The 27231-nt window shown below is 38.9% G+C and overlaps 1 protein-coding gene across 48 annotated transcripts in view; it reads left to right on the top strand.

Annotated features, from left to right (window-relative positions):
* The window catches only part of Baz2b (bromodomain adjacent to zinc finger domain 2B), a 325808-nt gene that overhangs the window by 107890 nt on the left and 190687 nt on the right, over positions 1 to 27231 (top strand). Inside the window, exon 1 of one of the 48 annotated variants that reach the window (XM_076568538.1) lies at positions 12200 to 12339. The exons of the other annotated variants lie outside the window; for them this stretch is intronic. The gene's annotated coding sequence lies outside the window, so the exon portion shown is untranslated. Of the gene's footprint in view, positions 1 to 12199; positions 12340 to 27231 lie in introns of those variants that run through there. 48 annotated transcript variants of the gene reach the window in all.

Below are 27231 nucleotides of genomic sequence, written 5' to 3'. Positions count from 1 at the left end.
CCAGCAAAACTCTTAATCACCATAGGCGGAGTAAACAAAATATTCCAGGATAAAACCAGATTTAATCAATACCTGTCTACAAACCCAGCCCTACAGAAAGCACTAGAAGGGAAAATTCAACCCCAAGAAGCTAAACACATCCATGAAAAATCAAGCAATAGATAATCCCACACCAACATACACCACAGAAGGACAACACAACACAACCACAAAAAATAACAGGAATTAACAATCACTGGTCATTAATATCCATCAATATCAATAGTCTCAACTCACCTATAAAAAGACACAGGCTAACAGAATGAATAAGAAAACAGGACCCATCCATCTGCTGCATACAAGAAACACACCTTAACTTTAAAGATAGACACTACCTTCGAGTAAAGGGCTGGGAAAAGGCTTTCCAAGCAAATGGACCTAAGAAACAAGCTGGTGTAGCTATCCTAATATCTAGAGAAAAGGATGTTTCAAAAGAGAAGAAGTCTTGTGGCAATGCCTCAGTGGTCCAGGTAATTACCAGAACTCGGAAATCCGCAACGGAGACTAAGGCAGCAGAGATCTAGAGTGGAGTGCTGAGTTCTGGCAAACAGCTGCATCTTTCTTCCAGTAAGTACCTGAACAGGGCTGATGTGAATTATGTACAGTCCAGATTTTAAGAATCATACTCTCTCAGGGATCTCCACAAACTAGTGGGTGTCCTCCCTCACTTCCCCTGTGAGACAGTCTCTGTACGGGAGAGGCCTCACGTGACTTTGTCTCTGGTGTTCCTCTGGGGACACCTGTGTGAGAAACTGTATGTTCCAGAACCAGCTCTCATGTCCTTTGGCCAATGCTGGAGTGTGAAATAGTCCAACGTGGGAAACAAAAGATGATCCCAATCGGGAATCGTGACTTTTTTTTTTTTTTTTTTTTTTTTTGATGGTGGTCATGTTCTGTTTTGAAATAACCTCTGTGTATTTCATTTATTTTCTTTTACCTGGCGATCTCTGAGCAGGCTTCAGATTTTGACAGTTGATGAAAGATACGACAAGCATTAATGTGTGGGTGAAAACCTTGGTGAAATTCTGAGTGAAGTTTTAGTTAAAGTTGGTTGAACTTGGGATTGGCTGGGAGGCCAAAGATTTAAAAAGCAGAAGATTCTCTCAAGACACAAGTTGTGTGATAATAGTGTGTTTTGTGTGTGTGAATGAGAATTTGTAAATGTTGAATTCTAGGTTTCGACAATCATTGTCAGTGCAGATCAAGTTGCAAGTATTTATGTTTTAAAACTTAAATTATAAAGCTAGTTACGTCTTTCTAACAACTAGTTTTAATGTTTATGAGCATATTTTACCTACATTACCTTTTCAGGATGTTGAGAAAGATGCATCACAAGCACAGACTGGAGGCTGGGGGCTAGATGGTTTTGAGGAAGAGGTCTTGGTGGACTCTTTCATAGAGCAAAGGGAAGCAATGCCTTCTGGGAAATGAGCTAAGTTTTAATCTAGTCTTTAAGATTAGAAGTCAAAAACAAAAATATTAAGGAAAGGAAAACCTAATTGATCTTTGAAGTATTGTTATGTGGAATTGAGTGGGACTTTTGAGGCCTTTCTTCCAGAAAACAAGGACTTGGTTGTCAGGCCTATATTAGGCCTACACCTTGGTGCCATGTAGTTGTACTTAAATCATTTCAATGGAAAGTGTCTTAGTGATTGGAACTTCTAGTGCAGTTTGGAGTTCTTCCATTTGAAAAATGTGATATTTGCATGGGATTGTTTGAATCTTGTTTTCTAGTCCCTCCCCATCACCACCCTCATAGTCTGAAGGTAGATTTTTCTCTTGATAAAGGAACAAAAAAAGTGAACATCTTGTTTATAAATAGGTATCTAGTAACTAGTGGTAAACTTGAAGTGGTAGAATTCTTTAAAGCCTATTTCTAGGTAGCCTTAAGAAAATGTATCTTAATTATTTTTGAACCTGTATTCACCTTGTTTTTTTCAAATATCTTAAGTTATATTTTCTTTTTCAGAGTTGCTTCTTATTTGGGGCTACTTTTTTTTTTTTAAATTGAGGCGTAATTCATAAAAGGGTATATTGTTTTGATGAGACTTTTTGCAACTGTGGCTGGATGTCTTTCTTTAGTCTTCCAAGAAGGGCCATTTTACTTTTTTAGAGTTACTTTTTAAAGTCATGAGGTCAACAACTTGGACTACTATGCATGTAAGTGCTAATGCAAATTAAAACCCAAGTTGACCTCCAGCAGCAGTTCATTCTATGTTGACAGTGAGAGAACACTTTGCCTGTTAGGATACTGTTACTCATGGACTGAAATGCTGAAGAAACCCTGCCCCCTATTTTGTTTTTTGCAAAAATCAAGGTATATTCTAGGGTTTCCTGGTTGACCTCAACAGATAAACTGAGATGATAGTCTTAGTTCAGAAATGATCTGAATGTAGATTTACAGTCTATGTGTACAGCTGGCAAAGTGAGATCGCTTTCACAGTTCTGCATGTATCCCATTGGCTCCCCATTAGTCACTGAACTCTTAAAACTGGTATTGTAACATTATCACAATGTTTTGCGCCAATTTTATAAACTTTACAGTGCAATATGTGTTCCTTTTCTGAGGCAAACCAAAGGTATATTTCTCAAGGTTCTGCTGCTAACAGTAGTGTTGATGGAGAATTTTTTTTTTATACATTTGTAATAGATAGAAATAAACCAGAAGAAAAAAAAAGCGGTGGAGGAAAAGGTGAACACTGCAAGAATACTCAAAAGGGCTGAGAGTTGCAAACGCCAAGAATGGCTTTGCATAGTAAATGAAATAGAACAGCTCTGAACTATAGCTTACTTTTCCTGGTTTGGTCTGACAGAATGATTGAATGCTTTTGTACAAAAATCAGAGCCTTAAAAACAAGGATTTGGTGAGATTGTAAAATGGTGTGCCACTTTGGCAAAACAGTTTGGTGGTTGGTCAAAATGCAAAACATTGTTACTCTGTTACTCAACAATTCTACCCTTAGGAATATATCCTCAAACTACTGAAAATGGGCACCTATGAAACATGTACATGAAAGTTTACAGCAGTGTGTTGCTAATAGTAAAAAAGTTAAAAGAACTCAAATAGCTATCAAATACTGGAGAGAAATAAAATGTGGCTTATTCATACAATAGAATATTATTAAGACATAAAAATGAATGAGAAACTGACAGATTAAATGACTTTGGTGAACCTTCATAATTTCATTTGTAGATCTTTCCATTTCTAATTTATAAATACATTTGGGGTTATAAATTATAAATGTACTGCCTCCTGTCAACATTGTATACTTCTATTTGATGATTTCTGTGTCAAACATTATATGGAAATGTTTCCAAGTATTTTCTGTATTAACTGTGAATGAATAGAACAAAATAAATTGCCTGTGATGGGGAAAAAAAAAAAAACAAAACTTAAAACTTTCTGGTCATTGAGACACGTCTGCTCCTGGCAGTACTGATTTACTTCAAAGAGAAAGATGGGCATCAAAGACAATCTATATGGAGTTTATCTTCTTGGCAAAAATAGTCATTTGGGCAAGAAACTGCTCTTGCCTGGACTGCTGATAATATGTTATATAAACTGGACATGCAGGACCCATAGAAAGGTGACCGTTGAACTTTGCAAGACGAAATGGTTCTTCAGGTTCCTGCTTCTCAGAGGAGACTGCCAAATATTCTACAGGACACAGGAAGAAGTGACTAAAAAACTCTAGGCCTACAGGCTGAAGATGGATGCCTTAATGTTACAGAGGAACTATGGATGACTGTCCAGGCAGCCAGCTATCTCTGTCATTCTAGATTTTTGGAAGTTGCTTACAATGCATTTCCTGTTTACTTAGGTAATAATATATCCTTCTGGGGTCTTTGATGTAATTGAAGGCTAGATAATTATAATTTTCCTTGGTTAGGATAATGATAAATTAGATATGAAACTTTAGACTCATAAATATAGGATAGATAGAATATTTTCTTTGAATTTGCCAAATACAAATAGATTAGATATTGTAACTGTAATTCTTGCTCGATAACTGTTTTGTTATCTATAATTTTACTATGTTAAAGTTAAAACCTTCCTTTTTAATTAAACAAAAAAGGGGAAATGCTGTGAAAAAATGCTCTTATATACTGGTTTAATAAAATGCTGATTGGCCGATAGCCAGACAGAAAATATAGGCAGGTGAACAGACTAGGAAGATGCTGGCTGGGGAGAGAGGAAGGGCAAGATCAGGAGTCGCCAGCTAGGCACAGAAGAAGCAAGATGACAAGGCAAAACTAAAAAAGGTACCAAGCCACGTGGCTAAATATAGATAAAAATTATGGGTTAATTTAAATGTAAGAACTAGTCAGCAATAAGCCTGAGCTAATGGCCAAGCAGTTATAAATAATATTAACTCTCTAAATGATTATTTTATAAGCGGGTCACAGGACTGCAGGGGCTTGGCAAGACTGGTGAAACCTTCAAACTACAAGCCTGACCTATAGAGCGAGTTCCAGGATCAGCTTCAAAGCTACACAGAGAAACCCTGTTTTGAAAAACACACACACACACACACACACACACACAAAAAAAAAAAAAAAAAAAAAAAAGAAATATTTTCCAAGAATTTGTTTCATGCTTTTAAATTTCATTCACTGTATTGTGTGTGTGCATATACTTGCATGCACACATAATGTGTATAAGAGTGTGTGCCACATTGAACAAGTGAAGGGCAGAGGACAACTTTGTGGGGTAGCCTTTTTCTTTCTATCTTTAGGTGATATCCAGGAATTGAGCTGAGATGACCAGGCTTTTGTGGAAAGTGCTTTTACCTGCTAGACCACCTTGTTAGACACATGTCATGCCTTTTAATGACAGAATTTTTGTTCAGCTTCCTTTTTTTCATGTGAGTGTGGGGAGGTTAACTCACCTGCATATAACTATACTTAGGTAGGTCATGCCATAGTTGGGACGACAATGGCCTGCATAGGCTCATATGTTTGAGTAATTTGTCCCCAGTTGGTGGAACTGTTTGGGAAGGAGTAGGGGGTGTGGCCTTGTTGGAGGATTTGTGTCCCCAGGGAGGGCTTTGAGGCTTCAGAAGCAAGCCTTTTACCATCCCCAGTGTGTTCTCTGCCCTGTACTGTTCGTCCTGCCATGCCTTGACCTGCATCATGGACTGAGCCCTCTGAAACTGTAAACCCAGTTAAATACTTCTTTAATAATTTGCCTTGATCATGGTGTTTTTTCACAGCAATAGAAAAGTAATAGACCTAAGGATATGCTTGTGAATTCTTTTCAGCTTTCCCCTACTGTTTATCTGCAGACCTTGTTGGTATAATTTTATAGTTGTGAAAAATAACTCCTTAGAAGATTGACATATATTTGTATTTCTTCATAAGTATTTTTTATTTTAATTTTTTTAGATTTATTTGTCAATTATGTGTTGGTGTTGTGTCTGTGTGTGCACACGTAAGTATGGGTACCCTCAGAGGCCAGAAAAGGATGCTAGATCCCTTGAAGCAGGAATTATAGATGGTTGCAAGTGGCTACGTGGGTGCTGGAAACTGGACTTGGAACCTCTGCAAGATCAGCATTAAGAATAAGCTGTAACCACTAATCAGAATAAAGTTAGAGATAAATGCTACGAAACTGCTAGGTTCATTTTCTTCCAGCCAAGGTTCTGCAACAGAGAATGTTTTGGATCTATGGCAAGGGAAAGACTGGTGGGCCAGTCTTTCTTGGCTCCATTATGATTATAATGATGCAAGCTCAAACATCTCAGTGAAGAGCTTTCCCTGAACTGATTATATTAAGCAATACTTACTACTTGTCTTCCTATTGGTTTTCATGTGTGTTCTCAAACAGTATGTTTGCTTTTCAGATCACTCTTTAATTCAGAATCTTCTTACACAGTAAAATTTTGCAAGTGAAATATGTATTTCTTGCAGAATGGTACAGAATGCAGTGCCAAAGCATCTGTGGTGCCATGAGGTGTCTAGGCAATATTGCAAAGTGATTTTATTGATTTAGATCTTATAGGATAGTCACAGTGCTCTCTCTCTCTCTCTCTCTCTCTCTCTCTCTCTCTCTCTCTCTCTCTCTCTCTCTCTCTCTCTGTGTGTGTGTGTGTGTGTTTCCTTTTTGTATTTTTGAGACAGTGTTTCACTGTGTAGCCCTGGTTGTCCTGGATCTCACTCTGTAGACCATAATGGCCTCAAACTCAGAGAGATCTGCCTGCCTCTGCCTCCTGAGTGTTGAGATTAAAGGCGTGAGTCACAACCGCCTGGCATACACAGAGTGCTGGTTTGGCTTTTGCATAACCATTTCCCTATTTTGGGGTCATCTTTGACCAAAGTCCTTCCAGTTGTGTAACTTTATGGCATGTTCACACTTAAGTTCTCTGTGCCACTTAGGTCATTTCATCGCTGAGCTTCAGTTTCCTCTTCTGCAATGATATTTGCTCTTTGTGCTTCATTGATAAATTAGGAGCTAATATGAAAGTATAATTATTCATAAATTAGAAAATCCCGTAAGTATATGGATTTGAGGTAGACTACTATAATCTCAGAGAGAGTCATGGAATTGTGCCAGACAATTTTTAACTAGTATCCTTTCTTCAATTCAAAGAATGCATTAAGCGCTTCTATGCATACAAACTCTCATTCATATGTATCTTCTGTTGTACATAGAGCTTATGTTATGGTTATGTAAGGTAAAACCAACGATGGAAGTTTTAAAAGTATTGCCCACAGAGTCTAAGTATGGTGTTTGTACACGTTTGTTGATATATTGGGAATACATTTTGGCCTAGCCATATAAATTCAATTTTACTAAGTCTCATTTTGTAGAAACTTAGATAATAATGAATAGAAAACAAATTTCAACCTGTTATCCTGCCATGGTCATGTTTTTGTTCACCCAAATTAGTGTTTTTCCTTCTCAGCACTAAACAGCAGCAAATAAGAATGAAAATAATAGTAGGAAATAAGATTAAACTTAGAAGGTATAAGGAAATCTCAAAAATTTTTCATAGAGTTTCTTTAACTAGTTAACAAAATCAAAGCATTTTTGATTCAAATATTGCTTTTTAGAATCTACATTTAAATTACTACATTTAAATTACTATGTCTGAGGGATATGTGTCTTTTTTTTTTTTAAAGAGATTTATTTGTTATGTATATAGTGTTCTGTCTGTGTGTATGCTTACATGCCAGGAGAGGGCACCAGATGTTATTATAGGTGGTTGTGAGCCACCATGTGGTTGCTGGGAATTGAACTCAAAACCTCTGGAAGAGCAGCTAGTGTTCTTAACCATCTCTCCAGGATGGATATGTGTCTTTTATTATGCAGTTGATTAACACTTTCTAGGACAAAGGATTCAAGTAGAATGTTTCATAACTATACAATATTAAGTGGAAGAATCTAGAATAAGTAATTTTACAGTTATATTGTTTCTGAGAACCTTTTTTAAAGCTTAAAAGACATTGCAAATATATATGTGTGTGTGTCTCTGTGTGTGTGTGTGAATAGTACAATGAATATAAATATACCTATCATATATCCTCCCTCTTTTTAATTCTGATTGATTGATTGATTGATTGATTGATTGAGACAAGGTTTCTCTGTGTAGCTTTGGAGCCTGTCCTGGAACTTGCTCTGTAGCCCAGGCTGGCCTCAAACTCACAGAGATCCCCTTGTCTTTTCCTCCTGAGTGTTGGGATTAAAGATGTGCCACCACCACTTGGCTGATTTTTCTTCCTTTTTTAAAATGATTTCATGTATATGGATCTTTTGATTGCATTTATGCCTTCAGAGGGATTGGATTCCCTGGAACTGGAGGGACAAATAGTTATGAACTGCAGTGTGAATGCTACAAATTGAAACTGGGTCCTTTGTAAGAGCAGCAAATACTTTTAACCACTGAGCATCATCTCTCCCTACCCATTTCATCTTTTTTTTTAAAAAAACAAATAACAGATATATTTGACCTTAGATGTTACCTTCTTAGTCTCCTGACATGTCTGTTAATTGCTTCTATGCAAGTATTTCTACATCTTTGTACTGCATGAATATGTGATCTGCAGGACTGCTTGGCATATGATAAAACTATGCAAGTATCTCTTATACAAAATGCTCAGGACTATAAAAATTTCAAATTTCTTTTATTTTAAAATTTTAATGCATCTGGGTATATACAATGAAGTGTCTTAAGTTCAGGACCCAGCTTTAAGCATGAAATGCATTTATGTCTCAGCTATACCTTAATCACATAACCTGAACATAGTATTGTATACAGTTGTTTTGCTTTGGTTTTTTGTTTGTTTTTTTCCAGACGCCTACATTTTGACTCCAGTCTGTTACATGAAATCAGTCAGGTTTAGAATAAATAGTTCATGAATTCACATTGATGCTCAAATGTTTTGGAATTAGAAGCATTTCAGATTTTGAATTTTCAGATCAGGGGATGCTTAATCTGTATAGCAGTTTATTGTCTGCACTATTTCTACCTTGCCTTTTTCATAGTCTTTGCTATCATATAGCTTATGATTTTTCACTATTATGGTGTGTCTTATTCACCATTTTAATTCTGTGAAGAAATAATGTGACCAAGGCAACTCTTATAAAAAGAAACCGTCTAATTAGGAACTTGTTACAGTTTCAGAGGCTTAGTCCATTATAATCATGGCAGAAAGCATGGTAGGAGGGCAGGAAGGCAGGGTGTTGGAGAAGTAACTGAGAGCTATATTCTGATCTGTAAGAAGAGAGGTGGTGGTGAGGAAGGGAGGAGAGAGGAGGGGAAGAGAGGGAGAGGAGAGAGCAGTGGGCTTAGCATGGGCTTTTGAAACTCAAAGCCCACCCCTAGTGACATACTTCCTCCAAGAGGCCATACTTCCTAATCCTTCTAATCCTTTCAAACAGTTCCACTCCCTGGTGACTAAGCATTCAAGCATATGATCCTATTGGGAGTCATTCTTATTCAAACCATGACATGGTGAAAGGGATATTCTTTTTAAAAAATTCATATAGTATATGTTGATCATGTTTTCCCCCTCCCCCAACTCATCCCAGATTCAATTTTATGTTCTTTCTCGTTAAAACAAAAACAAAACCCGGCAGTAGTGGTGGTTGGTGGTGGCAGCACATGCGTTTAAGCTCAGCTCTCATTTCAGTTCTTGGAGACACAGGCAGGAGAATACACAGAGAACCTGCCTCAAAAACAGTACAATAAAAAGAAGCAAGTAGTTGGGCCATGGTGGTGTGTGAGCCCAGCACTCAGGAGGCAGAGTTGGTCGGATCTCTGTGAATTTTAAGTCAGCTTGGTCTACAAGTGAGTTCAGGACAGCCAGGAATGTTACACAGAGAACCCTGTCTTGAAAAACAAAACAAAACAAACAAAAAACTTCAAGTAAAACAGAACAAAAAGTCCATAAAAAATACCATTCAATTCATTTTGTGTTGGCAATGACTTCTGTGCATGGGGTTGCCCTGAAGTGTGGTTGGTACACTCAGTGACACTCCTTTGGAGAAAACTGATACTCTTTTTGCCAGTGGGTGTCAGTTGTAGATAGCTTCTTGGTTAGGGGTGGAACCCCATGTCTGTGTCCTCTTCTCAGTGCAGGACCCTATCTGGCTTGAACCTGTACAGGTCTTGTGTGTATTGCCATAGTCTCTGAGTTTATATGTGCATCGGACATGTTATGTCTGGAAAAGGGTCATTATTGAACTTGTTTTCTGCAGTTACTAAAGGGTATGTATCTCAAATTCAGTTTGTATCCTCATTTGCTGTGGACAACTTGATTTCTTTGATGGCTGAGCAGTTAATAGTTTTATTAAAAGTGCATGCAAGTTTTAATTTCTATTTTGCTTTTTGTAAATTTATTTTTTATTTTATTTTATTTTTTTAAATTTTGAGACAGGGTTTCTCTGTGTAACAGTCCTGGCTGTCCTGGAATTCTCTTTGTAGACCAGGCTAGTCTTGAACTCACAGAGAGGTTCAGTTGTCTCTGCCTCCTAAGTGCTGGGATTAAAGGTGTGTGCCACCAATGCCGGCTAAGTTTTAATTTCTTTTTTGTTTTTCGAGACAGCATTTCTCTGTGTAGCCCTGGCTGTCCAATAACTCGCTCTGTAGACCAAGTTGGCCTTGAATTCACAGATCTGCATGCCTCAGCCTCCCCAGTGCTGGAACTAAAGGTGTGCAACACCACCACCTGGCAAGTTTTAAATTCAAGGGTCCTAAGTGAATATGATATTATCAGACTTAAAGTTTTAATTTGACTGATTACAAACTGGTGGCTGATTATTTTTATTTCTCATTGCCTGGTTGAGTGTCTTTCATAGCTTTTTGTTTGTTTGTTTGTTTACTCACATGCTCTTGATCCATTTTTTTTTCCAAATTGGTTTGTTTCCTATATATATTACAGAATATTCTTTGGAGATGTCTTTTCTTATCTCTTGGCCTTTCACTTTGATTAAAGTTTTTTTGTGGTATGTTAGTTTTAAAATTATTCCTATAGGGCCAGCGAGATGGCTTAGTGACTAAAAGCACTGGCCATGAAATCCTGATGACTTGAGTTTGACTTCTAGTACTCAGTGTATAACGGGAAAATTGACTCCTGAAAGCTGTTCTCTGACCTCTAGTATGGGCCCAAACCCACACTTGTATCACACACACACACACACACACACACACACACACACACACACTTAAAGAATTAAAATGATTCGTTTAGTTAGTTACAGGTTTTTACTCTGAGGATGCTTGCGCATACACACCGGGGGCCTCATACATTAGTTATGCTTTTCTAGGTTTTGTTTTTTAAATCTTTATTACTCTTGTGAGTAGCCAAAAACTTAATGGCTTGAAACAATGATTTTATTCTATGTTGTGGTTTCTCTATGTTAGGAATTGAGAACCGGCCTTGCAAGGCTGCTTTGTGTCTGTTGTGCAGAGCTCGGATGGGGGGTTGACAGCTGTGTCGTGTGGTTGGTACTGGTTGGGATTAGACTTCAGCTGGGCTGCTAGCCAGAAGCCCTACACGCTTGTCCACATTGAGTAGCAAGTCAAAGGCCATGCTGAACAGAATTGATGGTAATAAACACATAGTTTTTTCTTGCCCATAATGGGAAAGCTCCTTAAATTCATCATTCATGACTGCTACGTGCTGTCACGTTGAGTTTCCTGCTCCTAATCCTGCTCACCTCCGTTCTGTTACCCTAAATTGGATGAGAGTTTTTAATCATGGCTTGAATTTTTTCATTTTTAAAAGGATAATATAATTTTCTCATTTTCATTCATTAATGTGATCAGTGTTTATAGTATTTTAAAAATAGACTATCTTTGCATTCTTCCAATTGAACTTACTCAATCATAAAATATTAATAGTGTTTTCATATTTTGATGAACTTGACCTACCAAAACAGTTGGGTTTTGTAACTGGAATTGATTTTGCTTTGAAATGTCCTAGCTTTATACAATGTCTTGTCTTTGCCTTCTCTCTTTTCACAAGAAATAATTCCAAAAGAATGAAAGAAAAAAAGAAGGAATAAAATACACGTATAACAGAAAATAACTGGAAAGATGGTAAATTAAATCCAACTATGTCAGCAGTTAAATATTATAAATATTCAGTTAGAATATTACAATAGAAGATAGATATTAATGATAAATGAATACCATCAGAAATTTCTGAGAAATAACATATGTACCTAAAAAGTATGTAAAACAATCAGCTGTCTTAGTAAATTAAAAGTGTGACCTAAAATAGATAATTTCCAAGAAATATATAAGTAAGCAAAATTATTTCAGGATTTAAAATCCCCATTAAATGAATAACCACTAAATAAACTGGCGCAGGAGGTATGACCCACTCTGATAGAGCTTTGCATGCACAAGGCTCTGTATTCAGTATTTCCAGCATGGAAAGAAAAGTGATCCCAGCAAGGCTGAACACAACAGAGCAAACACCACTGGTTTGTACCTGTTTACTTTCACTCCGTTATTAACTTGTACAAGATAATTATAGTGAGTGTTGTTTGAGTTTTTCTTCCTAAAACAGATTCTCTAGTTCTTTAATACCAAGTATGTGTCCAGGATGTAAATCATTTCCTGCAGTATCCAAGTTTAGGTCTCTTTCTAAAAGACTACTCCCATCCCAGATGTCAGCCACCAATGTGCATCCTGTTCCATTTGCATTTCAGCCTGGATGACTACCATTGCAGGTTCCCGAAACCTCCTCATATGCCGTTATCTGGTAGACCGACACATTGGATTTTGGAAAATGCTGTAGTTATTATTGCCAGTTATTTGAACAGATCGAAATGAACACCTAGATGAAGAGGTAATACAGGGCAAGGTCCCAAAGGGTCCTGGGTATAGGGGCCTTTCGGTCTCCATCGAGTTAAGTTGTACCACCTTCTTAGTATTGGATCTTTAATAGAGAAGCTCTCCAGTTTCCTTTCTTTGGTTTTTAAATGTGTTTCATTACATAAGCATCATTGGTTAACTTATGAAGTCCAATTCCCTTCCATCTCCTCCTGTTGGTCTTTCTGGAGCCTAACTAGAGTGTGGTGCTATCTTAGCACTTCCACCCCTTGAAAGACAAAGTCATGTCAAGATTGCAATAGATTGTAGGAACTATGGGTTAGAAATGAAGCAGAGGCCAAAGACTTTTGTGGGTAAACTTCCTGTGCATCCCGTTTTTCTAGATTCCTCCAGCTTAAAGTGTTGAGTGTGCCAGAGTTCCTTGTTTTATAGCAGGCTCTGAACTCTGTTCACATCAACATAATTCTTACCACTAAGGAACCAGGGAGTCTAATGAGAGGGAACGAACCAGCTTTAGTGGGTTGTTTTTGTTTGCTTGCTTTGATGCTTGGGATGGAGCCCAAGCCTCGGGCACAGGAGACAAGCACCCTCCTGCTGAGCTGTATTCCCACCACTTAAAGGGAAAGGAAGCAAATTGATAAAAGGAACATTCTAGCTGGGCTCAGCAGTAAATTCTTACATTTACAAAGTTCTGACAACATTTTAGTGACTCAGGGGTTACACTGGTTAAGCCAGGACACAGGAGATGCAGCCAAATGTCGCTGGGGTCGGAGGGCGCAAGGCAGAGGTTAAAAAGGTTCTCTGGAAGAGTCTGCTTTTCACAGAGGGAGGGAGAAGGGGTGGAGGGGAGAGAGGGAAGGAAATAGAATGTTCTGGCCTATAGATGTCAGAAAAAGGTCAGTAAGGGTAGGGCGAGTTATTCTCTCCTCAGTGGTGTATACGGTAGATTCAAATTGCATATACCCTACTTTTTATCTCTTACCATTTTCTCTTTTTTAATAAATATTTTTGTTTTATAATTAATTTAATTTTACATGTCAGCCATGGATTCCCTTGTCCTCCCTCCTCCCACCCTCCAGCCTTCTCCCCCCTCCAACCCACCCCCCACCATTTTCTATATAGTAGAATTTCATTAAAAATGCTGGAATGAAACTGTCAGTTGTTTTAAGAGGATTCTAAGTTTGATTTAAACCAAGGGTGAGAGTCCATTTCCACCCACTGGTGTTACACCACAGAGGAAGCTATTGACAACATCCCCTGTTAGTCTCCACACACAGTCTGTTAGACTCCATACACAGGTTTCTACTGCAGAGCTTCTGTGTGGGCTTTAATGTACTGAGCTAAGATTGCCATGTAGGTAGACAGATAGAAACATCGTCCGAGTGGATCGAGTGCTAGTAATGGTCACTTTTTATTTATATACATTTAAAAAACAGTATGACAGTAAAGCAGTTGTAAAAGTTAAGTCATTTTAAAAATTTGAAACCAAGAAATACATTTTTATGAATGTATTTTTTGTTTTTATTCTTTTAAAAGATTCCAACTCTTTCAGTTCCTTAAATTAGTAAACATGTTTGGTGTGGTGGCTTGAGTAGATATTCATAGCACTGGGGTGCTGAGGCAGGGGGATCATGAGTGTCGAGACCAGGCTTTTTGTGTTGTTTCTGTTTAGTGGTAGAGCATTTGCTGGTTGGTAAGCTGGATAAATATAAAATTATATAAAGAATAATTATAGAAGTATAAAAGAAGTTAAGCATTTCTATACTTTTGTAGGTTCTTTGTAGTATCTTGGTGTACAGTAGGAAACCTGAACACAGTCTGTGACAGTATGTTGATGCTCCTTGAACTCTTCAGAAACAACTACTCTCATTTCTAAAACTTATTTATTGAGTTAGTTTTGTTTTGACACAGGGTGTTTCTGTGTAACAGTTGTGGCTGTCCGGGATCTCACTCTGTAGACCAGGCAGCCTCGAACTCACAGAAATGCGCCTGCCTCTGCCTCCTGAGTGCTGGAATGAAAGGTGTGTGCCACCACAGCCTGGCACCATTTTCATTTTTAATAAGTCCTCTCTCAAAAAAACTGAAGGTAGCCATTTTTTTTTCTGGAGAATCTCAGCTTTTCTGTTCATTTAATTCATTAGCAGTTTGAAGGTAATAGTGGTCTTCTTTTCATTTATTTCCTCTCCTTACGGTTAGATTGGAGATGAGGTTATATGATGTAAGTATGTAGTGTTTCTATATCATGGATGGCATAGTAAATACATGATGAAATTAGAGGTCAAGACATAGTGGGGATGGGTGGCGAGATGGCCTGGTGGATGAGAGCAGTAAGAAGACTTCCTTGCTTAGTTATGGGGACCAGTATTTTGATCCCAGCACTCATATTAAGTGCTTACAACTGCCTATAATTCCAGCTGCAAGGGATCTGATGTTCTCTTCTGACCTCTTTGGGCACCTACACATAGGACATCAGTCACATAAATACAAACCCATAAATAAAATAAAATAAAAAATTTAAGAAAAGGACATAATATGGTCAGGTGGTTGTAGTTGGACTTTCATGTTGGACTTTCTTTGTACAACCAACTCCCAAATAATGACATGGAGTCTTATTATTAATTATGAAAGCTTGTTCCCAACTAGCTCTTATAACTTAAATTAATTTATTTCTAGTAATCTACTTTCTGCCACATGGCTCTTTACCTCTCTTCCATTTGGTATGCCCTATTCCCTCCCTGTCTTACTGTTTACTCCTACGTGCCTGAAATTCTTCCCAAGTTCCTCTCTCCCCAGAAGTCCCTCCTATTCTCTCTTGCCTAGCTATTGGCCATTCAGCTCTTTAATAAACCAATCAGAAGGTACCTTAGGCAGAGACACATCCTCACAGTGTATAAAACGATTATCTCACAACAGGTGGTGGTGGTACACACCTTTGATCCCAGCACTTGGGAGACAGAGGCAGGTGGATCTCGGTGAGTTTGAGTGAGGTTAGCCTGGTCTACAGTGAGAGTTCCAGGATAGCCAGGGCAGTTATATAGAGAAACCCTCTCTCAAACAAAACAAAACAAAACAAAACAAAACAAAACAAAACAAAACAAACTAACAAAAAAAGAAAAGGACATACTATGTAACCAGGTATGATGCCCCAAGACTGTAATTACTGCACTTGGGAGGTTGAGACAGGAGGAATGTCATGAGTTTGAGGCCAGCCTGGGCTGCGTAGCAAGACTCTGTCTTATCGAACAAAAGATGAGTTTGTTATGGAGAAGATGACATTGATGTGTCATTGAGTAAATGCTGCTTATGCATCTCTTGTTGACTAGACACAAGTAATATGGAGACATCATAGAAACACAGCAAATGTGAAGAAACATTCTAAGTGGGACAAGGAAACTCACTTGCTTACTTAATGTGACAGCAGTGAATTTAAAATGACATCCAGTAAAGTTTAGATAGTCATCTAACAGTGTCAACTCGTCATTAGCTGTCTTCTCTGGCAGCAAATCCAATCATATAATTTTGATTTCTACTCTTAGAATCCGTTAAGAAACTCAGAAATCAAAGGAAGAACTTTTAAATTCATCAGTCTGCATGGAGAACTTCCTCTCATACAGGAGAGCTTAGTTCATTAGCTGACTTACAGTTAGCTTTCTACAAACAATTATTTTCAGTATTTAGTTTATTAGTATTTGTTGTCCACCTTCATTAAATGATGATGAGTAAATAATATGCTACTGTTTCTCAATCTGTAATCTATTGATTTTGATAGTTTCTCATGTGATACAGACTGTTTTAATATCTATTTTCTTACTGACAGTTTTAAGTTTCTGTTGAATGCTAAATAATATGCCTTTCTCTGAATATCATTTGATCAACAGGGCAGTAGATCTTATGTGTGAGGGGAAGAGAATTCACCGGGTACAACGTAAGAGTAGGGAACTGACTGCTTTAGTGATGAGTTTCTTTTGGTGGGATTAGCTATGATGCTTACACATCAGTGTGTATTAGAACACTACTGAATCACACTTTGAATTGATTCAGAGTCGAATTTTTATCTCAGTAAAATGCATTGTAACTTTAAAAATTAAAGTTAACAATAAAAGCACACAGCATACTGGATATTTCAGATCTTATCCTTGATTTACGGTGATGGGCATCGTAGCTGAAGCATGCCGTTCTAGCTGCTAAAGGGCTCAAGCACTTGACTTGCTGGCAGAAGTTCAGTTTCCCACAGAATGCATGGTTCTATCTTGTGTTTGTAAGAAGGTGACTCCCCTCATGAACACTGTGAATATGAACATTAAAATGAAAACTGCACTGGCATCTCTTTCTTCTTTGCATTGATTATGGTAAATGGAAAGGCACATGTTACTCTCCAGGTCGTACGTTATTGTAACATTGTCTTTGATTCCAAAATTATTTTGGCTTCATTTTATTTTCTCTCAACTTACTCAGTTCTCTATTTTATATATTATTTACCTTTGGAAGTTACCTCCCATTTGATAGACCAGGGCAGAGTATGAAGGTACATCAAATGTAAAAGAATCTTAAAATTAAAAGGAAAATATTTTCACATGTGAATTCTAGTAATGTACCTAAGTTAATTCTATATCAGTATGTAATTATAGTTTTTATAAGTTCACTGTTTTTTGGAGGCAAGAGAACATGGTGGGAAGCATGGACAAAGGAAAGGGAGCATGGAAGATGTTGAAGACTTGTACAAAGGATGGATGCATGGCTTGCTCTTTGAGTGTTTGCTGATTTACAGAGTAAGGGGAAGAGGAAATGGAAAAGTGGAAATGGGTCAGTAAGAGGAGGACAAAGGGAAGGAGGATGGTGGAGAGACTTTTCATTCTTAATCGCTGCCATCATTCTTTGTCTAGTGTTGATCCTATTTAAATTCCACTCTATGTAATCAAATAAAAGCTGTGCATGACATTACTTTATTCTCCACAGCTGCATGCATATCATTTAGAAGGGCATTGTTGTCATATCATGAGATACATCATTATACAATATTTTCAACATGACAGCCTCTATTATAAAATAATGTTTCTAAAGAAATTTGAACTTAGTTATCTATATTTAATATATTCTCCCCAGATTCTCAATAGTTCTCAAATAACCCTTTAACTAGTCACATCTTATGTTCATTTACTTTCCAGTAGCAAGGACAATTTTGTGCATTTATAAGTGTTTATTAATAATTAATTATGCTTCTGTAGCTTTTGCATCATCACTTTCCCTTTAGGTCATCTTAGCAGCAGACAGATGTGCTATTCTGGTCTGCTAAATGCAGGCATGGGAGATCACTTCCTCTTGCAGGTCCCGGGCCCACCTGTGTGCCCTTTCCCGGGCAAATCCCTTCCAGAGTCTCGTCTGTGCTGCTTCTCCCTTGTCCTTTCTGTCCGTTCCCCTTGCTCATGGCTTTGTCCTCATGATTGCAGGAAAACCTGGTCATGGGAAACATTAAAATTTACCTTGCTCGGCCAGGCGGTGGTGGCGCACGCCTTTAATCCCAGCACTTGGGAGGCAGAGGCAGGCGGATCTCTGTGAGTTCCAGGCCAGCCTGGGCTACAGAGTGAGTTCCAGGAAAGGCACAAAGCTACATAGTGAAACCCTGACTCAGAAAAGCAAAAAAACAAAACAAAACAAAACAAAACAAAAATAAAATAAAATTTACCTTGCTCAATTCAGCCCTCAAGTGTTTTCCTGGCAGCATTTCTTTCAAAAGAAGTTTATCAATCTGCCTTTCCTGTAATTCTTCACTTTATTATTTAGCTTTGGGAAAACTCCTGATTTCTTAGTACTGTCCCCAGGAGGAGCATCACTTCAGTGCTGGGCACTACTTCACTTTTCTGTATCTCGTTGCTGGGCAGTGTAGTTCACTCAGTTCTTGTTTCTTTCCTCCAGTGCTGACCATTGAGCCCCGAGCCTCATACATGCTTAAGTCAGTCTTGGTTAGGATCCCTTCCTTGGCTTTGTCTGTCAGAGACCAGATCCCAACCATTTGTCACAACACCAGTGATGGTTCTGGGAGAGACATTTTCCTGAACCATCAGTCTGTATTTGGATTTTCCTCTCCCACCCCCAACCCCTAGGTTATTTAATTCTGAAAGAAAAAATGAGCTCAGACCTCACCACTCTTAGACCAAACATACCATGTGGCTTTCAGTAGCTGTAGGAGTCTATCCAAACTGTTGATTATTGCTTTTCAGGCCCTCTGTGATCTCTGCTTCCCTTTCCTACCCTCAGTTTCAACTTCACGTCCACCAGCCCTGGGCCTTCTGGTGTTTTTTGTTTCTGTGTTTTAAACACCGAGATCTCCCACTTGAAAGCCTTGACACGTGTTAGTCTCCTCATCTGGAGTACTCCTTCTGACGTCCTTCTGGCCTCAAGGGATGCCTTCATTGCCGTCATGCTCTGGCCGTCGTCTTCAGTGTCATGACTGTACGTTCCATAGACAGAGACTCCGGAGACTTGTACACTCTACACTTTCAGGTCTTGCCCACTGTCGCATAGAAAGTACTCAGTAAAGTCAGGCGTGGGGGTGCACGCCTGTAACCCCAGCACTTAGAAGGATTGTGTTTCAACTTTTACATTGTTAGTCTTTGTTTTAAAACAAAAAGAAAAACCCAAGAAATATTTACTACATCAAAGAAAAAGTATTATTTGATTGTTTCAAGGAGCAAATGAATAAATTAGAAGGTTGTCTTAGTTTGTTTTCGATTGCTGTGATAAACACCAAGACCGAAAGCAACTTAAAGAGGAAAGGGTTTGTTTTGTGTTACAATTCCAGGGAACAGTTCATTACTGAAGTACATCTGGGCAGGAAACTGGAGGCAGGAACCGAAGCAGAACCATGGAGCAGTACTTTTCACTGGCTTGCTTTCCATGGTTTGCTCAGTTTGCTTTCTTATATAACCCAGAACTACCTGCCCAGAGGAGGCAAGGAAGGCTAGTTCCTCCCACATCTATCATTAATCAAGAAAATGTCCCCAACAGATTTGCCTAACAGCTAGTCTGTTTGAGTCAGTTCCTCAACTGCTATTCTTTCTTCCCAGATAACTAGTTTGTGTCAAACTGACAGAAAATTAACCACCAAATTTGTTCCTTGGCCCTCTACACTATCACTGTGAAACATAACTTTTCGTACTTGTTTGACCCAAAGATAGTATGCCATCTCTCCATTCTGTCAGCTACAGCCCATGCACCTTACCCAGTAGGCTCAGGCTGGCTCCACTCCATGTCGGCTCTTGTCCTTGGTGGTCATCCCACAGTCCTGGCATTTTCCAATATGCTGTAGTCTCTCTCCACTGCAGCTGAGGCTGCACTTTCACTAGTGGCCTCTTCTGGTCTCTTCAGGGACTCCAACCCTGCCTCATTGTGCCGAGCCTCAGCTACGCTCCATGATGCCTTCAAATCCAGTACAATGTGGAAGACTCTTACACCTTACCAAGCTTGGTCACTAGCCTGAGAGTCAGCCATGCCCTCCCCTGTCCTTCCATTCCCCTCCCTGTTTTTCTGTGCTGACATTGAGGAAATACTTCCCAGAAGATTTCACCTCTATGATCCTAACCTCTTAGTGACCACAGCTGGTTTTTCATCTCCAGCTACGTACGCATCTTCTGTTGTTCCAGGAAAGCAAAGGTTCCACTTCCATGCTGCTGCATGCCTGTTAACCACAGCTGATTCTTCAGCCCAATTAACCAGAAACTACAGATTCTTTTTTGGTTTTTCTTTTTTTCTTTCTTTCTTTCTTTTTTTCTTTTTCTTTTTTTTTTTTTTTTGATTTTTTCGAGACAGGGTTTCTCTGTGTAGTTTTGTGCCTTTCCTGGGACTCACTTGGTAGCCCAGGCTGGCCTTGAACTCACAGAGATCCGCCTGCCTCTGCCTCCCGAGTGCTGGGATTAAAGGCGTGCACCACCACCGCCCGACCTTTTTTGGTTTTTCTAGACAGGGTTTCTCTGTGTAGTTTTGGTGCCTGTCCTGAATCTCGCTCTGTAGACCAGGCTGGCTTCGAACTCACAGAGATCTGTCTGGCTCTGCCTCCCAAGTGCCGGGATTAAGGGCGTGCGCCCCCACTGCCCGGCAAACTACAGATTCTGAATTCAAATGTATTACATGGATCCCGATAGAGTCTACTTCCCTCTGAAATTTCACAAGCCAGGTCTCCCTCTTCTGTATTTCTTTCAACACTTTTATCTTGTAAGCTCTCACAGAATAGCCCATTAATGGAATGTTCAATGGCTTTTCCAGCTCCAAGTTTCAAACACTTCCACAATATAGTCAGGTTTGTTACAGCAGTACCAAAGTCCTGGTACCAACTTCTGTCCTAGTTTGCTTCCCATTTTTGTGACGTACTTCATGATCAAAATTAACTTGGGGAGGGAGAGTTTATTTCATGTTACAGTTATAGGTTATAGTTGATCGCTGAGGGAATTCAGGCAGGAACCGAAGTAGAGCCACTGAGGAGTGCTGCTTCCTGACTGCTTCCTCTGGCTTGCTCAGTTTGCTTTCCTAGACAACTGAAGACCACCTGCTCCTGAGTGGTACTGCCCACCGTGGGCTCGGTCCACCCACATTCCTCATTAATTAAGAAAATGCCCTGCAGACTTGTCCAAGCAGTTCCTCAGCTGATGTTTCCTCTTGGAGTCTAGTTCTTGTAAAGTTGACAAGAAAACTAAGCAGCATAATGGTTTTAAGATTGTTTATATCCTGATTTTCACACATTCAATTTTTGTTATAACATATGTTAAATTTATTATTTTAGCCATTTAAATCTGTTTTAGTGGCTTTAAGCATATTCCTTTAGCTGCACAACCGTACTCATCCCTGTTTCTCACCAGGACATTTTTCATATTCCCAGCTGAAATTCTGTACCCATTAAACAGACCCAGCTGTTTATTTTCCATGTCTATGAATTTGACTTTCATAGTACATTTGTCTTTTGTGACTGGCTTATTCCACTGATCATAACATCATTAAGGTTCACATCTTTTTTTTTGTTAGTTGTTTTTTAGTAGCATGTTTCATCAAATGCATAGCAATTAATTGTGTGTATGTCCTACACCTTTCTCTTTCATCTATGTACCTCAAAGTATTTTATAATTCTAGTTAACTAAATTTCACAATTTCCCTGTGAAGCTAATAATTATAGTATAGTAAACTAAAGTACTGATAGATCACCTAAGTACATCATGAACATGTGGTCAAATTGTAGTAAGGACTAGAGTTACAGGGTTCCTTGTTAACCAGAAAGCATTAAGTCTGATTTATTATATAGCATAGCATCATTCTAAGAGTCCTAAGTGGGGAAGAAAAAAAAAACCTACGCCTGCTGAATTGTTTAATATTCCTAATTAGTCATAACAAAATTATTTTAATAGAAAAATATCTGAATTCCCTGCAGTCTAGTTCAGCTTAGTTCTAAGTATATATTTCTTTGACCTGTGTATTTTTATGTTGCATAATTGCCCCACCAATCTTCCTAGCCACCTTCTGAAGTGGATTTTTCGTTTAAGTTGAAATAGCATCATTTCATTTTCTTAGCTATGGTACATAAAAGCTTTATAAAAACTGTGAGCATATGTTTGACTTGTGTCTGGCTTGTTCAGATTAGGGTATATTATTACTGTTCTTGCTAAAGGTGTTTGAGTTCAGAGGGTCTTGTGCATGGAGCACTCTGTTCCTGAGTTAGCTCTCTAACGGGGGCGGGGGGGGGTGTCTTATGAGTAGAAATAACCTGTAGACCTGACATCGGTTAATGGGACTACGACAGGCTTAATTTGTTAGGAATAAACTGATTTTTCATATTCAGAGAATGTAATTTAATTTAAAGTGGTTCTTGGACTATAAAGTTCTTGTGTTGTTACATTTTGAATTCCCTGAAGAACTTGTTGTTATAGAAATAAAGATTTAGCTGAAACAGCATGTACTTATCCTCAAGTGAGACGTTTTTTACTTCACCCAAGTGATCGGCTCCCGTTTGGAAGTAACCTCTGGAAGGTTTCAGCACCAGTTGGTGGTACTAGCACCTCCTTCCTCTCAATGGATGGATGTCCACTTGTGGCTCAGAAGTGGGACTGGGAACAAGGAGTCAAGGGTTTGAGAACTGCTAGTTTATGTTAAAAGACTAGATTAGTAACGTTTGGGAAGACGACCAGTACTTTTTAGAAAGGGTACCAAGTTCATCAGATAGTTTTGCTTTGAATGGTTTTATGAACAACACATTGAAGCTGTCATTTGGGTTCTAGCCAGAAGTATTTTACATCAACCTAGAGGAACTGTATTCTAGAGAGGTTTTGGTCATATACAGTGGTAGGTAAAGAATAATTTGAAGATTCTGATAACATTTTGAGAGAGTCCAGTGCGTGTGTGTTTCTAGAAAGGATAGGAGATAGATTATTTGATATGATTTAGCAATTTGAGGAAAGAACCAATATAAAGACCCATAGTTCTACTTAAAACAAGTTGCTTAGTTTGAAGAAGTCCCAAGAAAACCCACCTCTGTTGCTGTATACTTCACTTGTGGGGCCAGATGTGTTTCCCACACTTATGGTTCTTTAACTCTGAACATTAGCTACATGTGTTGCAGGTTAATTCTTTTTTTTTTTTTTTTTTTTTTTTTTTTTTTTTGAGACAGGGTTTCTCTGTGTAGCTTTGCGCCTTTCCTGGAACTCGCTTTGGAGACCAGGCTGGCCTTGAACTCACAGAAATCCACCTGACTCTGCCTCCCGAGTGCTGGGATTAAAGGCGTGCGCTACCACTGCCCGGCTTGCAGTTTAACTCTATTTGGACAAATACTTAGAGTTAGTCTCAGATCCCACAAGTTGAAAACTCATTGCCACAACAGTGCCCCCCTTCAGATTCCAAATTCTGATCAATAAGCTGTGAATTAGGGATTCTCTTACAGTTCAGTAATTTGATGGAAGGATTCACAGAACTCAGAAACATTTTACTTACATTTACTAGTTTTTTAGAAAAATATTTGTGTGTATAGGTACATGTGTATATATGTATGTTTGGGGAGGGAGGATGTCTGCAGAGGTCAGAAGAGAGTAACTGGTCCCTTGGAGCTGGAGTTACAGGTGGTTGTGAACCACCTGATGTAAATGCTGGGAATAGAACTTTGCTACTCTTTTAAGAGTAGTAAACACCCATAACTACTAAGCCACCCTGCCAGTCTGTGTTTCCAGTTTTTATAAAGATTATTTTAAGGGATGCAGCCAGCCAGCCAAATGAAGAGGTACATGGGACAGTGTCTTGTGCATATCTAAAGGGTCTGTTTCTCCATGGAGCAGGGGTGAACTACCCTCCTGGAGACTTACTTGGAAGTGTATCAAATCATGTAAATCATGTTTAGTAATCCTTGTAGCACTTAATCCCTAGTACCCACATCTCATTCCCTGAGACTAATAGGTGAGCTACAATTCCTGACTTTTGTTATTTATTTGACCTTTCTGGTAACTGGCCCTATTCTGAGGCTATCCTGGGTGCTCTGTCCTCCCCCCTAATTAGTATAAGCTCAAGTATGATTAGCAGAGACTTATTATGAACAAGAAAAGACTGGAAATTTTAAAAATTTTGAGATTTTTAAAGAATGGTGATGAATGGCAAGTGTATTTTTCATTTTGTCAATAAGAGTTGGAATCTTGATAATGCATTTTTTTTTTACATTTTTTAAAGAGATTGTACATGTACTCTTTTTTTTCACCTTTGATTTTGTTTACTACCAAAGGAAATTTTCTTATGAATAAATATTCTTAAGAAAACTTAACTGTCTTTTAGGTTGTGATTTGACAATCTGGGAGGGGTTAAATAACATTACCATTTGATGCATTCCTAGACTTCATGGGAAGCTAGCTTTCTGAGCAGCTCCAGATAGTGGACTTCTTCTTTTCCCCAGACAGGGTTCCTCTCTGTAGCCCTGGCTGTCCTGGAACTCACTCTGTAGACCAGGCTGGCCTGGAACTCTCAGAGAATCCCCTTGCCTCTGCCTCCCGGGTACTGGGATTAAAGTTGTGTGCCACCACCACCAGCCTCAAATAGTGTACGCCTAATGATTTCCCAGGGACAGATCCCAAATTAGAGGTCTACTTATCCTGTTACAAAAACCCGCTGAGGTCACCAAAGTCTTAGAATACCCAACAAATAGAACTATGATATTGATGATCTTGCTTTTGTTGATGAGGAATTGCCAAGTGTCCAAACAGAAATTGATGGTTTAGGGCTGGAGAGATGGCTCAGCAGTGAAGAGCACTGGCTGCTCTTGCAGAGGACCTGGGTTCTGTTCCTAGCATACACATGATGGCTCATAACCATCTGTAACTCCAGTTCCTGGGGTTCTGACACCCTCTTTTGGCCTCCGTGGGCACCAGGCATACATATGCACAGACACTGGCAGGCAGAATACCCACACACATTTAAAAATGATAGATAGCTTTGTATTGGCAAGCCTGTAAAACTCAGTTTCTTTCATTGCTCCAGTGAATAGATGGTTTTATTCACAGATTCAGTTATTTCAGCTTTAAGGTTATATTGTTTTATCAGTTTTGTTGTAGCTTAGCAGGTATTCATTTGCAACATCTTTGGAACTGTTGCCTTGATAGCCCCTTTGAACCTTAAGAAGAAATCACATTTGAATTTTGTCTTTCCTTGACCTGCAAAGTTCAGACTTAAGTCAAGAATCACCCAGGACATTCTTGTACTACGAGCAGCTTGGAATTGGAACCATACTCACGCAATCTGGCTATTTCCCTTCCTTTCCTATTTTGGATGTGTTACTGGTTCTGTTTGTTTTGTAAATTAGGAAGGCAGCTCTAGCACTTTAAATAAGCCCCCCCCCCCCCCCCCCCCCAGCAGATGCTTAGTCTTGAAGGTAGACATCAGAAACTAGAGGCTTTCCAGGCGGTGCCTTCTAACCCTGGACCAGTTCATCCAGTCAGGTATATACATCTCTGTCTTCTTTCACTTTTGCCTTGGGTCCTGTCACTGCTGCAGAGCCATCCGGACCTCTGATTCTGAGTGCAGTTTCCTCATGACTTCTTTGTTCAGGTAAACAACTCACTGTGGCTGAAGTTAGGTGTTCGTCCTTCTTCTTTCTTAAACAGGTATGTTCTCTGCCTGGTTCCAGCACGGCTCAGAAGATGATCTACCATTTGCTTGCTGCATTACAGTTCTTTTTTTAAAAATTGGTGCTATTTTAACACAGCAAAACTTACTGCTACACCGTTCACATGGCTTCTATTAATGCTTTGCAAAATAGTCTATTTTTATTTTATTTATGTTTGGTGCTGGAATTGAATGTGTGGTTTCTTGTATGCTTAGCTCTGCCTCATGAGTAAACCCACCACTGACTTCCACTGACACTGAAGCCCCAAGAGTTTCTATTTTATACTTGCTTTGAATTGAGACAGCAAGCTTTTTTTCTTATGCACATGCTACTCTTAGTTTAAAGGCTGCCTGCCTTAAATGGGCGTGGCGAAAAGCTGTAGTCCAGGCTCTTGGAAGGCTGAGGCAAGATGGCCGAGTTTAAGGCTAGTCTGTGTTGTATAGGGTTATCTGTCTCTAAGAATCAAAAACCACAAAACTAACAACAAAGCTCCAACCTTGTCTTGCTGTTAAAGCTGCTTACTTTTTTTCTGATATTACACAGGAAACAGGAAGTAATTTCTAGCAAATGAGGTTCCCAATAGCCAAAACTATCCAGTGTTAATGAAGTCACCTAATTGCTTTCTATGTTCTGTTGAGATTTTAGATCTTAGTACTGCTTAGAGAGGCGAAAGACGTTTACCTAGCTGAATACAGTAAAGCAGATTGAAATGTGTTAGGCAACGTGTTGCAACCTGAAGAATTTTAAAACACACTTCACCTGGGTGTGGTGGCATACTTCTGTAGTCCCCACTGCTCAGGAAGGTCACTTGAGCCCCAACCTTTACTAGTTTGGCAACATAGTGAGATACTATCCACAAAATTAAAACCAACAGCAACAAAAAGCCTCAGTTCTCCAAAATGGAGAATATTTTCCCTTTATAAACACTATTTTACATTATGGATTTCTTGGCAAAATAAACAGTTTTATTTTTTTTCCCTAAAGGTAAACTTCATAATTGTTTGAAGATAAGATAGTTCCTTTTTGGAGGCTGGAGAGTTGGCTCAAAGTTTTAAGAGTACTTGTTGTTCTTGTAGAGGAACTGGGTTCAGTTCTTAGCACCCACATGGTGGTTCACAGCTGCCCCAGAGTCCAGTTCTGACCTCAGTGGGTAACAGGCATGCTCATGGTATATATACATACATACTTTCGGGTATTTACACATACACATAAAATAAGAATAAATAAAAATTTTAAGAGATAATTCCTTTTCTCTTATTTGGGACTATTTTACAGAAGTGAACAAATTCTACCCCACAGAATTGAGAGTGCTTCTTCTTTGTCTCGTTAAAAAGAGAGAAAGTTATTAGTTCTGGAGCTTGAGCTGAGTGCCTGTGTTTATTGAGCATATACTGAGACTTGCTCTCAGCCCCTAGAAGAAATAAAACTGCAAGTATTCAAGAGCATCTTTTTTGTTTGTTTGTTTGTTTGTTTGTTTGTGTTTTGAGACAGTGTTTCTCTGTGTAGCTTTGGAGCCTGTCCTGGATCTCTCTGTAGACCAGACTGGCCTCGAACTCACAGAGATCGGCCTGGCTCTGCCTCTCAAGTGCTGGGATTAAAGGCGTGCGCTGCCGCCGCCACCACCACCACCTGGCTTCAAGAGCGTCATTTTAATTTGGTATTGGTATGGTATTAATAGATTCAGAAATGTATTATTATTATTCAGAAATAAGTGATTATTTGTATCAGTTCTGGTATTCAAACCCAGACTGTATACATGTCAGGCAAACACTACCAAAGAGATATCTTCAGCTA

This window comes from Peromyscus maniculatus, chromosome 4, assembly GCF_049852395.1.
Source record: "Peromyscus maniculatus bairdii isolate BWxNUB_F1_BW_parent chromosome 4, HU_Pman_BW_mat_3.1, whole genome shotgun sequence".
In the NCBI taxonomy this organism is placed as follows: Eukaryota; Metazoa; Chordata; class Mammalia; order Rodentia; family Cricetidae; genus Peromyscus; species Peromyscus maniculatus.
Note: the sequence above shows the minus strand (reverse complement) of the source record. Positions and strands in the feature narration are given on the sequence as shown.